Consider the following 6,474-nt stretch of genomic DNA (forward strand, 5'->3'; position numbering starts at 1 on the left):
ATTTCTTATCCCGACAGAGTCAGGTAGGATTTCAGATGTCTACAGACGTTCGTAGCTTTTATTCCTGGGACATTCCTCACTTTAAATAGCAGGTTTTTGAGATAACTTGTCAAAAACTATTAGCCATCCTGTAATGGAAACAATTGCGAGTATTTATTCAAATGTTCTATTCAGAGAATCCATTCCAAACATGATAACAGCAAGAATGCCAACAAAAATATGAACAACGACTTTCACCATATTTTCTGCTTACGATAAACAAATATTTTGACCATCTGTACAAAATGTTGAGAAAAGCGAATCTGATTTTGCCTGTGTGTCAAATGCGCAGAAAAGGAGACACAATCCATTTTCAAATTGGATATTCAGGAACCGTCAGCGGTTTCGATTTTCAAATACTGGGAAAGAAACCTGAGGAAACATGTAGAAAGGGTTGTACCGACTCTTATTCTGTGCAGGACTGGTTGCAGGAGCACCGCATTGGCATATTTTGGACCAAGTAGAGTTGGAAATATGAGACAGATGATGTATAGAGAAATAGTTGAGAAAATCTTGCAGATGGTTGAAAGGGTGCATTACGGAGATGGAAGACATAACTTATTGCCACCGGAATATTTCTCGTGTCGTCCCCGTCGTCGACTCGTACATGCTCAAAAAGACCAGCTTTGTACGAGACCAAAAGACGAAGGAATCGCTAAAAAAGACTGACCCACCCACCACTATTTACGCATTCGAGTTAAATATTGGATGGGTGGATGAGGTAGCAGCGGATCTGCTGCAGCTCGTCGTCGCCGCCGTCTTCGTCATATGTAGTATGGACCATTTAGATAGCTCTCCAGAGGCAGTTACAATATGTTACAACCACCTCGAGAGACACTCCCATACCGGTTTCTTGGTCTTCCTCGGATGATTCTCGTTACTCAACCAGAAAAGCTGTCATTTTAGTTGGTGTGGGATATATAATATGGTTCGTAGAAAGTGGCGGTGGTGCTGTGTGTGCTTTTTGTCTGGGTCTGACTGAAGTTGAGGTTTCTTTCACTTTTACTGTCCTCTTCTTCACCACCACGGAGAACAAGAAGGAGGAATTGGAGAAAGATGGACTTTGGCTCAAAATGGGAAATGTGTGCCCAACTTGCTCACTCCCAGTTTATTCTCTCCAGATTTTTTCTTTATTGCCAATTCGGGATGAATATTGCTGAAATATCATCTCTTCATAGTCTCCAGGTCTTTATAAAGGATAAAAGCTTTTTTATTTGGTTCAAACCAAATTCGATTCCTTTCCCCACGGAATCAATTTATTATTACATTCGAGACTATTGCTTCCCAACATTTCAACTTTAACAACGCTGATCATAAATAGTTCAAGCCTGATGCTGGGTGTTGGTGGGGAGAGAAAACTGCCAGGCAGAACATGTTCAACTGGTGTTGAGTTGTTGAGACTCTAATAATAATACTAAAAAACGTGGGGGAGAGAAGAAATAGATAGGAATGGGTGAGGCGTGACTGAATAGAGAAAGTTGGGATAAACCATTAACGTTCTGTTATTACGAGACATTATTTCATCGTTAGTGAAGGGGAAGACCCGTGTCTTTCTCGATGGCTGTACATACACAACTACACATACATACATGGATGTACGCATTATGTATCATTCATGGCGAGCTAACTATGTTCACTCCTCCCTCCGTGCACCATTATTTGTCTTGGCGATTCTCAATACAGAACGTGCACGATTTCCCATGTTTCAATTCTATAGATGGACGTGTGTGTGGGGGGTGTTGAACTTTATCTTGCGTAGGTTTGTTGCGTGGGGATATTATTATGACGGCATGATATTGCTCAAGTGTTGGGTGATGAACATCGATCACATGATCGATTCAAATTTCCATATCAAATATTTACATGTACTTGTCCACTTCGACGAGACGAATAATATGTTAACAAAATACTCTTAACCATGCCGCACGGGTTATCTTGAGAGCCAAGAAAGTTCCAAAGTAGTCCAAACGCGTGGCGTCGAAGACTCTTAAATAGAATCCAGTCAATTTAGGCGTGTGTGTGAGGTGCATGCATAACACGACATATGTTCCATTGCGTGTTACTAATCGTGCGTGCTAGCCTCCTCTGATTCGTAATAGAATTACAAAATTACTTTGAAAACAATTAATTTAATCGGAATAAAATATTGAAAATTGAGAAAGTAATCCAATGGGGGTTCTATACCTTCGATACGAAACAGACGCTCACGTCTACATTTTGAGACGTTAAATGAGACTCTACATGCATAAGTAAAAAGCGAAGGTAAAAGTTAAGGCTGGTTGCAAATACGTATTATATAAATATTTAATACAAAATTGAGCAGAGTCGTCCAGCAATGCAATTTATCCATTTCGACACAATTTTATTTAAACTCTTGTTCAAATTGAATGGCATAACTCGATATGAATTATTCAATGTACTACCCCTGCAAATAAAATAGGTTTTGATCTTTGGAAATTTTCTCTTGCTGCGTTGGCGTATGTGTATCATACAATGTCATCTATTCGTCATGTTATATTCAATTGATGTGACGATCGAATTTATTTATTGTGAACTTGGTCTAATAAATATGCCGTCGTTTCTTCCTATACCTTGGACTCTATAGCGTAAGACGCGCAAGTTAGCAAATACGTACATATCTCACAAACTTATCTCATGCATACGTACGTCCGAGGAGAAAGCTTATGTTTTCCATTACTGCATAACATGCTTCGTTAGACTGTGAAAACCGTGAGTTTGCATTATCACACTTTGTGTATATTTATGTGTTTGTATGGACGGGGGGATGAGATAACTTACGAAATAGTACATGAGCAGCAGTGGATGAAAGATGGCTCAATTTTGATACTAAACTTGGCGACTTAACTTTTGGACTTTCTATTACTCGAGAGTCCTCTTCCACAACTTTCCGCATTTTGCAAGAGTAAACTCTTCATCACCACCGCTCGCAAACTTTTCACCACCAATTTTCACTGCACACATCCCCCGAGAAACACTGGGAAGGGCATCGATTGCTAAAAATGTTTACCCACTTGGAAATTGAAATGAAATTTAACCCTCCAGCCGCCACTTTACTTTCACCTGCTCACTCAGCAGCACTACGTTCGTCCAAATTGCCAAGAACTACACACTTCCTACGTAGACGTAAGCCACATATATCAGAAAATATATGGTACGAATACCCACCTACCAATTCAGAATAACAACTCCTTCCACCACTTTAGCCCAATTGCTGCAAGATTATGAAAATGATTACATTTTCTGCAGATTCTGGCGCCCACTTGCCCGCCATGTTTCAAATACTAGTGAATCATAGCAAAAATAGCGTAGCGTCGTGGGTCCATTATGTTACCATCTGCCTTCCTCCTCCTGCTGCAGTAAAGACCGAAGGTTCCACGCTGAAAATGACATTTGCATTCACCAAATGACTTTCGCATTGAATTTATTATCACCTTCTTGGTAGGAAGGAGCACTGCACAAGTTCCACTCCATTAAGGGCACATCTCCCGAATGCTAAGCATCCAGGCAGAGGGGGATAATTAAAGATCATTCGATTACCCTTGGAAATGCTCTCAAGACAGCTGCTCGCAGACGGCGGCTGCACAATTTGGACTTAAAGGAAATTGCAATGGTTCAAGTAACGTCGAGCGAGTGAGCAATTTATAGTCCAACAAATTAAATGAGTTCATCATTTGATAGATTTTAATATTTGGCCAAGTCTGCCCACCTGTATTTATTCATTCGTGGAGATCTCCGACATGCTGCATTTGACGGTTGCTTTCATACGAGTGACGAAACGAAACACGACTTTATCATCCTTGTTGTTTGTTGGTTCGGAAGTGGTGAAAGTGTGGAAATCCCTCACAATGACAGTTATTAAACACCAAAGCAAATTCAACCCAACGCGACGATCTGGCTTGAATGCGGTGTATGCAAATTCTTGTAGAAGATACTGGTCCATTTCATATTTCTGTCTCATAAAATTCCTTCCGTTATCTGACGTATATGATGAAAAATTCATATGTACATAATCTCCCGATTACCGTTCATAATATTGTTTTTAGTATGAAACGTCCTTGTGTGTACTTTATTGATTATTGCTTATTATCATAAAGTATTAGTTTCCTGACCGGTCAATTCGTGCTCAATTTTTGTGGTAAACACTTTCGCATGAGAGTCAAACGACGTGATTTCATAATCCTTTCATGGTTCTTCACGGTTGAAGATTGTAACAAACTTCACATTTTAATGAAATCAAAGTCAACATCAAAGTGAAAGCTCATACATCAGGCTCACGGAGTTGTGTGGTCACATTTGCCATTCTATTTATTTTCGGGGAGGAAATTGACATTGAAATTACATTTCGGTTGATGGTGAAAGCGAAAACGAGCCAATGCGTGTTTGCCATTCAGAGCTTCAAAGGTTACCATAAACCAAAATATATGTTTCGTGCATTGGACGAAATGCAAGTGAGTGCGACTCGAGACTCGACTGAGTGACTTCTTGATTATCTGTTTTCCGTTTGGCTGACTCATGCAAAACGATGACAAATATCTGGCTGAAGAGGAGAATGCTATTTGTCCGTGTCAGTCAGTTTGTTGGACATATTATCGTCGTGTGTAAATTCGTTCCACTTTCACAAATTCATTTTACAAGCTCTAAACCACCAATGATTTCCTGTATGATTGAACTGTCCTTTGGAAAATTTGCAAAGGGACGTTCGTGACTTGAATATTTTTGGGCCTGAACAAGAGATGGGATTGCAAGTATTTACCACCCCAGTTGGAAATTCCACACCGTTTTTCTTGCTTCCTTTTCAACTGTGACCATAGGATTCAAAGGTCAATTTTAAACAGGAAGGATAACAAAAAGTTTTATCAACAACATTATTATTCATACAACGAGTCGGATAGTAGATATATAAAAATAGGCTGATTATTATTAAGCAGGGAATGAATAAGAGTTGGGAATTGTAAACAATGTGAGATCGTTTTTAAGTAAATGAACATACAAACTTTATTTTTATCCTTTAGAAATAAATGGAATATTTATTTTGTATAAATATAGAATTTCAGAGAATTTGCGTGATGTAGTATGTCTGGTATATGACGCTTTACAATAATAAATGTGCAAATCCTGAAATCCAAAACTGAATTGAAAACGTTGCAACTATTTAAATGGCAACTTAATTTCAATAATAACTATATAATCCCATTCCGTAATCCATCTTTGTGTGTTCAAACGCTAAGCTAGATTTTGCAAATCTCTCCACAGACTGCATTCAAATCCCTTAATTTTATTCCATTCAACATGCATGAGTAATTTTTAATTAAAACCGAATTATGCGGTGTGTGGTTGTACGTAATTTCTAATCTTCTCCAAGTAGTCTCGTCTCTATTTGCTCGCTGCAAAAAGTGCCAATAGTTTCACACAGTTTAGGAAGCAACACCTCTTCCTTTCGACACATTTGATACGTACATTCTCTGCCACTACATCTTTTGAAAGTACCTAAGATTAGATTTTAGTTTGAACTCTCCACTGAAATATTTTTGTTTGAATAGGAAAGAAACAAAAATGCAAGTGCTAAAAACACGATCATCACGTAATGTTGAAGGTCAAAATGGAGTTGTCACCTTTGAATTGCATTATTTTTCCGAACAAGGCGAGTTTGGATTGGTTGGGCTGGTTTGAGGTTGGTGAAGGAAAGCAGGCACACATATGGAGCGGGGACGATGATGATGACGACGACTTTGTCCCAAGGGTCTCGAACTTCTCTACGGTGGCAGCTCTGCTTTACGCAACAAAATTATTTCTCGAGTCCTCCTCACCTCCTCTTTTAGGCACCTTTATTACCTCAATCCCAGCAGCCTCACTCCCATATTTCTTGTGGTTTGCAAAGTTACTCTCCTGCTTTCTGCTCAACTCTCCTGCTCAACCAGATAAAGCACGGCCACAACACAGCTCCTTTTTCCCACCAGACCAGCTTTGTATTCATAGCTTGTGATAATAGGAGAGGCAACTCTCACTTTCTCCAGCCACTCCACTTACTTCCATCCCAGCTTCTATTTCAACTTGACTCTCTGCACTTGGGTGGGGCACGGCCAACAAAAGATGTATGGTTATTGAGATATATGGATCAGAGAGAGAGAGAGTCGTGGAGGGAGAAGGGCAGAGATCGCCAGGTAAGGGACAGCTTATACACAAGGTGAACACGTTAAGTTAATAGTGGCAAGAGCTTCCTTTTCATCCTCTCTCCATCCATGGCAGAGCTCCCCCTATTTTTCTCACACCTCGTCGACTTGCTCATTCCCTGCCACACACAAAGACGAGAGAGATTTATGATAGGGTTGGAAAGGAAATAGAATTTTGATGGATTCATCCTTGCCTAAGAAATGGCTTTGTCATGCCGGATGAAATAGTAAATAAGAAAATACA

This window comes from Folsomia candida, unplaced genomic scaffold (genome assembly GCF_002217175.1).
Source record: "Folsomia candida strain VU population unplaced genomic scaffold, ASM221717v1 Fcan01_Sc001, whole genome shotgun sequence".
NCBI lineage: Eukaryota > Metazoa > Arthropoda > Collembola > Entomobryomorpha > Isotomidae > Folsomia > Folsomia candida.